Source organism: Micromys minutus (genome assembly GCF_963924665.1).
Source record: "Micromys minutus genome assembly, chromosome: 11".
NCBI lineage: Eukaryota > Metazoa > Chordata > Mammalia > Rodentia > Muridae > Micromys > Micromys minutus.
The window spans coordinates 53,806,930-53,818,860 of NC_137980.1; the positions used below are offsets into that span (position 1 = coordinate 53,806,930).

Genomic DNA, 11,931 nt, shown 5'->3' on the forward strand with positions numbered 1-11,931 from the left:
AGGTGCCCAGGTTCAGCGTGGATGAGCCTGTGTGACCTGAGGGAGGCCCAGAAGACTGGGGCTGGAGCTAATGGCTTCTAAATCCACATCTTTGATGTTTCTGAAGCAAGCCAGACAAGGGTCGGATGGTAATTGCTTCCTTCCCAGGCACTTAACGGATACGTGACCTTGATCATATTCCTCCACCTCTCTGGACCTCATTCCTCTCCCTCCCACCCCAACCTCCGCCCCAGTGCTGGGATGTAATCCACGGCCTTGAGCTTCTCAGGGAAGTGCTACACTGAGCTAAATCTCTAACCCCTGGACCTCATTTCCCTTGTTTCCTTGAAGGGTTCCTGTGAGGACTCACTGAAGGGATAACAACACAGGAAACTCAAATGTAGGGCACCATAAATGACAGGGGATGGTGAGGGTACTAGTGTCAGCGTCAGAGCCAGGAGTCACAAAATCAAACCAGGGTTTACACATAGTTCCCAGGACTGAAACTATGTACGTACATATGTGCACACTACACGTGTGTGTCTTCTGTAGCACAGTGGCTAGCCAATAGCAGCACACGGAGACACCTATTAAAAACATACATTAGAAGGTTTGATGCCAGAACTCAAGAGGCAGAGGCAGGTGGATCTCTGTGAAGTCAAGACTAGCCAACACGACATAATAAGACCCTCTGCCTAGAAAACAAGAAAAAGCAAACATTAGGGCCAGCATGGTGAGTTTGTCAGGTAAGAATGCTTGCTGCCAAGACTGAGAACCCAAGTTCTGTCCTTAGAACCTATATGGTGGAAGGACAGAACCCCAAAAGTTTTCTTACCCCCTCATGCATTCATGGCACACGTGTATCCACACACATGCACACATACATAATAAATATGTTAAAAACATAAACTATGGGAGCCTGAAAAGACTGCTCAGTGGATATTTAAGAGTTTTTACTGTGTAAACTATGATGACTTTGAATTTGGATCCCAGTACCCATGTACCAACCAACCTAGAAAGGGTTTTGAGATAGCCTATAATCCCAGTGCTGTGGGGAGCAGAAACAGGAGGATTGCTTCAAAGGACTGAGGCAGAGAACGATACAAGTTACCCAGTATCCTCCTCCAGCTTCCTCATGTGAACATGCACAGTCATGTGCACCCCGACACATATATGTGCACATGCATCTCATATACTCTCACCACCCACCCTCACAGACAATCAAAAAAGCAGCTCCTAAAAATCAACACAAAAATGTACATTATAGAAGGTGTGTGGCTGGCACATCCCTGCATCTTGCTCCCAGAATCCTGAGACATGTGGTTTGCAAATTCAAGATCTATATGCTGGCTAATTTTTCTTGTCAACCAGACTCTCAGAATCATGATAGAAGCTGACCTCTGGGTGTGTCTAGCAGAGTGCTTCCAGAAAGATTTGACTGAGTGGGGGACTCTTGGGGGTCAGGAGTGAATTAAACAGGAGAAAGTTGGAGTGGCAGCATCTGTTTCTGCAGACAAGCCACCTCCTGCTCCTGTGATTGTTCCTTCCCCACCAGGGTATATTGTATCCCTTTAAACAAGGAACCAGGGTAAAGTTTTCCCCCCTTAGGTTGCCTCTGTCAGGTAATTAGTCACAGAAACAAGAAGAGTAACTAGTGACAGTTTGGGCTATATAGCAAATCTTCAGGAAAAAGAATAAACATTTTTGTTTCTTTCTCATCTACAGCTTTTTTTAAAAAAAACATAATATTGGCATTGGAGTGGTGAGGAGCGAAATGCTTCCCTCCCCTCCTCTCCCCTCCACAATGGCAGGGGGAGACTGGCACAGACAGTAAGGAAAATGCAGTTGTGAGAAGCCATTTGAGTTGGACCTTTTTACTTCTAGATATCGAGAAAATAATAAGACAGAATCCCAAATATCTAGACACAACCGTGTCCATCCCAGTCCCTCCTTTCTCCCTAGCCTCTTCCTTCCTCCTTCCAACTTTTTCTTTCTTTCTGTGTCTCTTATATAGCCTGGGCTAGTCAGGAACTCAGTGTGTAGCCAAAGATGACTTTGAATTCTTGATCGTCCTTCTCACCTCTCAAAGGGCAGTGTAAACACCACGTGCCACCGTGCCTGGCATCAGGCAGTGACAAAGATTGAACCCAAGACCGCATGTGAACTAGGTAAGCATTCTGCCAACTGAGCTACATCCGGACATCGGTTTTCAGCAAGGAAACATGTTCACTATTGGGTGATGGAGAGGTGAATAGAGATGTCAGAAAAGGGATATGGTGTGGAGCAGAGTGGCCTGCATGTGTAACTCCAGCACTTAAGAGCTAAGGCAGAACCGTGAGTTCAAGGCCAACCTGGCCTACATAGTGGGGTCCTGTCTCAAAATAACAGAAAACAAAATTGGGATGCCTTTAATCACAGCTTTCAGGAGGTAGAGGCAGATAGATCTCTGTGAGTTCAAGTCCAGCCTGTTCTACAAATGAGCTCCAGGACAGCCAGAGTTCCATAACAGAGAGACCCTGTTTCAAGACAGACAAATAAATAATATCCTGGACTAGACAGAGAGCCCATTGATAGGAGTATTGGCTACTCTTCCAGAGGCCCCAGGTTAGGTATCCAGCGCCCACATAGCAATTCACAGGTCTCTGTAACCTTAGTTCCTTGGGATCACATGTCCTTTTTATTGGCCTTTTCTTTCTTTTGCAGGCACCAGTTTGTGCAGACATATGTGCAGGCTACACACACACACACACACACACACACACACACACACACACATACACACACACGGTGACTAATGACCATCCATAACTACAGTTTCAGCGAATCCAGTGCCTTCTTCTGACTTCTGAGGGCACCAGGCACATATGGTACAGGCAAACTCTGATATAAAGTGTTACTAAAATAATGTGAAAATCCACAGGCTGAAGGTGTGGCTCAGCAGTTCAGAACACATATAACTCTGAGAGCATCTCTGTCAGGTAATTCCCAACTGCTTGTAACTCCAGCTTTAGGGGATCTGAAACCACCTTCTGACTACCATGGGCACCTTGTACCCATTTGCACATAATAATATGCACGAATACATGTATCCCCCGCCCCACCCCCCACACACACTTAAAATAAAAATACCAAATCCCTAAACCCAGCCACATTGGCCGCAGGCAGGTCCCCTCGTGACAAATGTCTGGAAGGAGGAAATGTGTTATTTCCTTTGATGTTTTCCCACTGAATCTGCCCCCTTCGTTTTCAGCACCTACCAGTCTCTTAGTAGCATTTGATATTGCCATTTTGTGTTTCTTTTATTCATTCACTCATTCATTCATTCATTTTTATATTGGATATTTTATGTATTTACATTTCATATGTTATCCCCTTTCCCCCTCCCACCCCTTCCCTCTTCCCCAGCTTCTATGAAGATTCTCCCACTCCCAGATCAATGCCCTGGCATTCCCCTACACTGGGGCATCTAGTCTTCACTGGACCAAGGGCTTCTCCTATTGATGCCATACAATGCCATCCTCTGCTACATATGCAGCTAGAGCCATGAGTTCCTCCATGTATACTCATTGGTTGGTGGTGTTGTCCCTGGGGGCTCTGGAATCTGGGTCCTGACTCCCAGTCACTGACATTGTATAAGCTGAGGCTTAGGAGCTACTCGTAAGAAGTGTTAGGGAGGGATTTCAAAAGCTCGTTTGTAAATCCTAAGGAGAGGGAGCTGGAGACGTAGCTCAGATGGTAGAGTTCTTGCCTAGCAACTCAGAGCCTTTTTAAGGGATGAGAAGAGTAAAACACCAGTGATTTTGTTGTAAGACCCTCAGGAGCGCGACCCACAGAACACAATTAGATGATAGATCACTGTAATAACAAGAGGTTTATTATTCCATGTACACGGGGTTGCTCATCCTCGTAGGGAGAGTCAAACCCGAACTCAAAAAGCACACATCTTTTATTCTTTACAGCAGGTAGATTTCAGCAACAACATAGGGTGGTGACTTTGCATTGGTGAGTTACAGTGACCTTTGGATTTATTGGATGAGGGGGTTTAGGCTGCTGCTGATGGGTCTTTTCCTTGAGACCTTGTGGCTGTCAGCCAACAAATTCTGTGGGTTTTTGTCCTTGTTTTGTTTTTCAGAATTGGGTGGTTAGAGCATGAGCTAATTAATACATGAGTCAGGACCCTATCTAGGACTTTCTAGAGGACCAGGTGGCTATCAGTCAGTATATTCTGTGGTTTTTCTGAGAATTACTCTGGGCCATTGTTTTTATTTGTCAGGCACAGGTGGGATCTCATAGCCTTGGGATGACTGGAAAGTCTCTGAGTCTGACTTCAGCCATTTCTATGTCTTTAGGGTCTCACAGTTTAAAGAGATAAAGGAAAAGGTTTAAGTTGGGAAGGGGATAGAAAGACAGGGCAGAGGAGGGAATCCAGAAGGATGAATACTAGTGATTCTTTTCAAAAGTGTTCTAAGTTATATGTGTGTATATATGTATTCAAGTGTGTGTCAACATATAAAAAAGAGTTTGGATGAAGTTACCCTACTCCAGGAAGTGGGCATAATGCTCCCAGATGCCAAAGGCCATCGAACAAAAAGGCCCATTGTCAGATGCGGATTACTTTGAGTTGTTGACCAGGGAGATCCCATTGACAAACATCCCACCCTACTCCATCCCACTTGTAAGCATTATAGGCTATTGCCAGTGCTCTTGGTTATCACTCAGAGCTCGACTGTAAAACCCTGTCATTGCTAAAGATACCACATATTTGTGTCACAGGACATGAAGAAATCAAGCTGGTAATAGCCTGGAGGTTTCATTCCTACTGGCTAGCTTTCTTAGTGCCTAAAGATGCTGTATAGTCTGCCGAGGAGAAAAATAACAGCTTTAGTTAGCTGTGAGGCTGTCCACCTGTAAGACACAACAACAACCAACTTGGAGAGATGTCTTCATTGTTGTGATAGTGGCATTGACATTATGGGAGTAATCAACCACTTTCAAATTGGATCTATTGCCAGCAAAGGACACCAAGGTCACATGTAGTGACATATGCTTTTAATCCTAGCACTTGAGAGGCCAAGGCACATGGGGGAAGGGAGGGAGGGAGGGAGGGAGGGAGAGAGGAAATACAAGGAACTCATGAATACTATCATCAACTGGAACAAGAGCTTATGGGTGGCTAAGTCACAGGCACTAGGGGAGAATCCAACATATTACTTCGATAAATGAAAAGAAGACCATATTATTTTTATGACTACAGATTAGTGCAGCTCTCAGCCCTCATCTGAGACTCACACCTGGTCAGAAGGCAGTGAATGAGAGACTGTGGACTCCTCAGTCCGAAGCTGGAGATCAGCATCACACCCTTTCCTCTCAAAGTTCAGGAGTCAGAGAAGAACAGGGGCAGAAAGAATTTTAAGCGCCACCAGCTGCAGAGGAGCCTTGAAAAACAAAGTTTTCCAGATACAAGAGGAGCGTTTTATGTAAAAACTCACAAGGGCTATAACCGCACAAGACCTTCACAAGATCAAGCCAGCCTAAGTTCTAGCATAAATAGAGGGGAGGCCCACAAACTCCCACCCACTGCCCCCATACTGGCAGATGAGGGTTATGGGGAAAGCACGGAGTCAGCTTCCTTCCAGAATGCAGTTGCTGGGGCTGTTCCCCATGCTCTAGTGGGTGTCCCTGTACCCACAAACATCCTGGCAGCTCTAAGTGGACTAAGTGGGTGAAGAAAATTACATGGCATTTGGAGGGAGGAAGAGAAAGAGGCAGATGAGAAGTTGGAAGGATGGGGAGTAGATTTGAGCAGAACACATTGTACATATGTATTAAATTCTCAAACAATAAAAAAATAAGTTTTCAAAAAGCCAGTTAGGGAAGAAACCCCGGTCCATGTGATCCCTTCCAGACGTGCATTGGCAAATACTTACTAAGGTTTGGCTAAAGGTTTTCAATAACTAACTTCCCCTTTGGTCTCAACTTACTAGCTCAACCCTTCCTCTCCCTTTGCTTTTCTTTCTTGATCTGTTTATAGAGTTTACTGTATGGATTCTTGCAAACTTCCTCAAGTTCTTTTGGGGACTAGGCATGGGAAACAAACAAACCTCTATTTAAAAACTTGTCTAAGGGCATGTTTCCAGGTGCTGAAAAGAAATAAAAGACAATTCTAACTGCCTCAGTTTCCCTGTGATATTTGAGCTCCAGGAGAACTGGTGAAGAGCTCAGTCTGGGGCTCAGTAGCCAGGGGTGGTAGCGTGTGCCTGGGCACCCCTTGCTGTGTCTCAGAAAAAGTAGCCTTGGGGGTTTATGCACCTGACTCTTTCCTTTAAATCAGTGGTTCTAAAGGTTCCCCAGTGCTGAGACCCTGTAATACAGTTTCTCATGTTGTAGTGACCCTCCAACCATAAAATTATTGCTTTGCTACTTTATAACTCTGATTTTGTTACTGTTATGAATTGTAATATAAATATCTGTGTTATCTGATGATTTTAGGCGACCTCTGTTAAAAAGGTTGTTCAACCCCCAGGGGGTCAAGACTCACAGATTGAGAACCACTACTTTAAATGCATTCTACTCTGGTTTGTTTTTTTTCTGAGATATATATCAGGTATATATCAGGCTGGCCTTGAACTCAGAAAGATCTGCCTGCCTTTGCTAAGTTTAAAGGTGTACACCACCACACCTGGACTTTAAAATGGATTTTTAAATATGGATCTATGGCAGTTTTCTTGTTTTTGTTTTGTTTTGTGGTTTTTAATCACAGTATGGAGAGACGGCTTAATTAGTGAAGTGCTTGTTGCAAACACTTAAAACCTGAGTTCAAATCCTCAGTGTCTGTGTAAGAAGTCAGGCACAGCAGTGTCCGTCTGGAATCCCAGGGCCGAGGTGATGGCAAGAGGATTCCTAGGGTTTGCTGGGCAGCCAGTCTAGTCTAATCAGTAAGCTTCACGTTCCGTGAGAAACAATCTCAAGAATTAAGGTGGAAGGCTACAGAGGAGGCTCAGTGGGTGAAGCACTTGCTGCATTTGGATCCCAGAGCTCACACAGAAGCTGCCACGACAACAAATCTGTAATCCCAGTGTGGGGTAGGTGGGCTGAGAACCAGAAAAAGCAGGCTAACAGGAATAGCAGTGCTGGGAGACCCTGCATTGATATATAAGGTATAAAGTGATTGGGGAAAACACCCAAAGTCAAGTCCAGGCCTTCACACGGCTGCATACATGACTACATACAAACATACATATACATGTACATCACACACACACACACACAGAGAGAGAGAGAGAGAGAGAGAGAGAGAGAGAGAGAGAGAGAGAGAGAGAAGCTAACTTGGGCCTCATTACATTACTTACCTCGACTCTTAGTTTTTAGGAACAGTAACCGGAACCCAGTGTCTGCTTCTATCACCACCACCACCCCCCGCCTTCTGGCCCATAGCTGTCATGAGTGAGTGCATCTCCATCCATGTTGGCCAGGCTGTGTCCAGACTGGCAGTGCCTGCTGGGAGCTCTACTGCCTGGAGCATGGCATCCAGCCTGATGGCCAGATGCCAAGTGACAAGACCATTGGGGGAGGAGACGACTCCTTCAACACCTTCTTCAGTAAGGCAGGGGCTGGCAAGCATGTGCCCCAGGCAGTGTTCGTAGACCTGGAACCCACCATTATTGGTGAAATTTGCACTGGCACCTGCTGCCAGCTCTTCCACCCTGAGCAGCTCATCACAGGCAAGGAAAATGATGCCAATAACTATGCCTGTGGCCACTGCACCATTGGCAAGGAGATCATTGGCTGTGTCTTGGACAGGATTCGCAAGCTGGCTGACCTGTGCTCCGGTCTCCAGGGCTTCTTGGTTTTCCACAGTTTTGGTGGTGGAACAGGCTCTGGGTTCATCTCCCTGCTGATGGAGCGGCTCTCTGTTGATTATGGAAAGAAGTCCAAGCTGGAGTTCTCCATTTACCCAGCCCCCAGGTTTCCACTGCTGTGGTTGAGCCCTACAATTCCATCCTCACCACCCATACCACCTTGGAGCACTCAGATTGTGCCTTCATGGTAGACAATGAGGCCATCTATGATATCTGTCGTAGAAACCTTGACATTGAGCACCCAATCTACACTAACCTTAACCATCTTATTAGCCAGATTGTGTCGTCCATCACTGCTTCCCTCAGATTAGATGGGGCCCTGAATGTTGATCTGACAGAATCCCTGACCAACCTGGTGCCCTACCCTATCCACTTCCCTCTGGCTACTTATACCCCTGCCATCTCTGCTGAGAAAGCCTACCATAAGCAGCGAGTGTTCTGTAGCAGAGATCACCAATGCCTGCTTTGAGCCATTCAACCAGACGATGAAATGTGACCCTCACCATGGTAAATACATGGCTTGCTGTACCTTGGTGATGTGGCTCCCAAAGATGTCAAGACCAAGCACAGCATCCAGTTTATGGACCAGTGCCCCACTGGCTTCAAGATTGGCATTAATTACCAACCTTCCACTGTGGTACCTAGTGGTGACCTGGCCAAGGTCCGGTCCATAGAGCTGTGTGCATGCTGAGCAACACCACAGCCATTGCTGAGGCCTGGGCTCGCCTAGATCACAAGTTTGATCTGATGTATACCAAGCATGCCTTTGTGCACTAGTATGTGGGTGAGGGCATGGAGGAGGGGGAGTTCTCTGAGGCCCGTGAGGACATGGCTGCCCTAGAGAAGGATTATGAGGAGGTTGATGTGGATTCTGTGGAAGGGGAGGGTGAGGAAGAAGGAGAGAAATACTAGTTCATTCCTCCTGCATCATGTCAAACTCAAAACTCCAGCTCCAGCATTAGTGGCAGGCATGGATGCTTCTGTGTTGTGTCAATTCTGTGATCATGTCTTCTTCATGTGTACCTCCAACTTTTCCATGACGTGTCAAAGTAAAAGCTCTAAGGAAAAAAAAAAGCTAACTTTCAGGTTTAAATTTACAAAATAACTCAAAGTTGGTAACACATAAACATGTGGTAGCCAGTTTCCACAATGGCAGATCTTTATCTTATATTAAATAAATCCTTACACAGTACTTTCTTACACTGAACCAGCATTATCTGTGTACCTAATCAAATATGGAAGAAATGTGGGATTCAGTTACGAAAGATATTTCAGCTTCAATGTTAGTGTCTTGTCTCACAGAACCTCTGATACCCGAAGGGATAGTTACCAGATTGGGAACTCTCCCTGTGGGGAAGCTCATATGAGGACTAATTGAGGCTAACCTGTTTAGAAATGGAAACTTCCACCCGATAGCCATCCAAATACAGACTCCTGCAAGTAGGTCTCCCAGGCCCAATCCAGTCTTTTAGCTGATACAGCCCTGGTCAACAAACTGACTACAAACTGTATTTTATTGCATTTTGACTACAAACTGAGAAAGACAGACAAAGAAACAAACAAATAGAAAAAATGCACTCCCTCCCCCGAACAAATCAAAACAAACCAAAAAAACCGAGCTAGCAGCACCCAGCCCAGTTGAGTTCAGATCCCTTACTCTCCGGCAATTGATTTATGCCTTCACTGCGGAGATGGGGTTTACTCTCATTAATATACAAGATGCATGGTCCAAAACAGGACTGTAGCTGGGGCTCTTGGGCCCAGATACATGGGAACCCATGACCCCTCCTCTCCTGTGTGCCCCATGTCACACCTGCAGCAAGCTCTTAGGAATTAAGAAGACCATGGGAACCAGAGCACACTGGTTCCACCTAGGCCATTCATAGCTCCCCTGGCCCAGGAGAAGGGGGGTGGGTGTGAAAGCCACTCCTCCTTCTGCACAGACTCCACCTTTCCCTGCCAAGCCCTCATCAGCCCCTTGCATCCCCACATCCTGTCTCACATCTGGGGGTGGGGGCTTCCCCTCTTCACACACTTGTGGAAAATACCATTCGGCCTTTTACTTTTTATGCATGAGTGAGCGCCTTCTTGCATGCATGTGTGTGTGCAGGTGTGTGCATGCATGTACATGTATATGCATGTGGAAGCCCAAGAAAAACATCGGGTATCTTTCCTCAATGGCTCAAAAAAAATTTTTTGGGGGGGGGGGGAGAGCCAAAATCTTTCTCTGATCTGAAGTTCATCAGTTTGGCTAGACTGTGCTGAGGGGATCTATTTATCCCCTTTTCCCTCAACTCCCCATACACCAGCCAAGTCTGGGGTTACAGGCATGAACAGTCTAGTTTTTTAACTTTTAAAAATTGTATTTACTTATTTTGTCTGTGTATGTATATGTATGTGGGGGGGGCATATACATGCCATGGTGTCTGTGGAGGTCAGAGGGCAGCTTGCTGAAGTCAGTTCTTGTCCTCCACCATGTAGCTCCTAGGAATCCAAATCAGGAGTCATGGCCACACTCCCAACTCTTCAAAACTGGAAACAACCACTTCAGTGGGTGGATCACTAAAGAATTTGATACATCTGTTCAATGGGATGCAACTCACCAATTAAAAAAGGAATGAACTGCTGGGTATGGTGATACGTGACATTAATCTTACCACTTTGGAGGCAGAGGCACAAGGATGTCTTGTGAGTTCAAGGCCAGCCAGATCTGCATAGTGAGATCATGCCAAAAAAAAGAGGGCGGAAGGAATGAACTATTCCTGCTCCCCTTAGCACTGATGAATCTCAAAGGCCCCGAGGCTTCGGGACTGCAGTGATGGTTCAACAGCTTAGAGCATTTGTAATTCTTGGAGAGGACCTAGGTTTTTGGTTCTCAGCATCCACATCCTAGCTTAAAACTATCTGTAGCTCCAGTTCCAGGGGGGTCTGATGCCCCCTTCTGGCCTTAAAAGGCACTGCACACAACTCATGGCTTACACATACGTTCATTTTTTTCTAAAGTACATTTCAAAGGGTTACTATTACAGGATGTTGCTTCTGTAAAAAGTGAAACCATAGTGACAGGTCTGTGCTTGCTCAGGTTAGGGTGGGAGGACTTTGTCACTTACAAATGGAAATTCAAGGTTTTTTTTTTTTTTTTCAGGCGACAGAACTGCTCTGTATCCTGTTTGTGGTATAGGTTATGCAAACCTACATGTGTGAAAATTCATAGAACTAGCTGTACACACAGCAGAAAAAGAACAGCATGAAATCTACTCTTCGACAAGGCAGCATGTAGATTCCAGCATCTTATCTGACCGATGATCCTTGGCTCCTTGCACTTGTGACCTGCTGTCTCCTGTCCTATTGACTGGGGCTCACCTAGGATACTAGAAAAGCTACAAAAGTGACTTCCTGTGGCTTCTGAAGCTGGTCACAAAAATAGGATGTGTCACTTGTGTTTAGATGTCTCCAGCCAAGCACTTTCCGGAAGGAAGTTAGACTCCTGTTGCAGAGACTCCAGAGCGGCCCTACAGGGAGACACCGTGGTCTCTGTCACCAGCCTTGGCTCACAAGCTGGTGTCCCTGGAGATGAAGCCCGTGGCACTGGCTAAGCCTTATGTAACTGCAGCCTCGGTCACCATGTAACTGGACCCTCACCACAGACCCTAAGCCAAGATCTCAGCACCGTACTCTGGAATTCCCAGTCCCTGTAAACTGAGAGACAATGAGTGGTTTGTTTTTGTTCTCTTTTCTTTCTCTGAGTCTCACAGCATAGTTCAGTCTGTCCAAACTCATTCTTACCCTTTAAAAACGGGAGTAGGAACTGGGCATGGTGGTGCAAGCCTTTAATCCCAGAACTCAGGAGGCAGGGGTGGGTAGATCCATGTGAGTGCAAGGTCGGTCTGCTCTAGAAAGCAAGTTCCAGGACAGCCAGAAACGTTACACAGAGAAATCCGGTCTCAAAAAACAAAACCAAACCAAACCAACCGACCAAACAAACAAAAAACAAAGAAAAAGGAGAAGAAGAAAGGAAGGAAGGAAGGAAAGGAGGGAGAGAGGGAGGGAGGAAGGGAGGGAGAATGGAAGGAAGAAGCATGGGTTTTTAAAA

At 45.8% G+C, this 11,931-nt stretch overlaps 1 pseudogene across 1 annotated transcript; it reads left to right on the forward strand.

Moving 5' to 3' along the window:
* Window positions 1-7,418: 7,418 nt before the first annotated feature.
* Window positions 7,419-8,750, forward strand: LOC308427228 (tubulin alpha-1B chain-like; annotated as a pseudogene). The gene has a single exon. The product of its transcript is annotated as a tubulin alpha-1B chain-like (transcript).
* The last annotated feature ends 3,181 nt before the right edge of the window (window positions 8,751-11,931 follow it).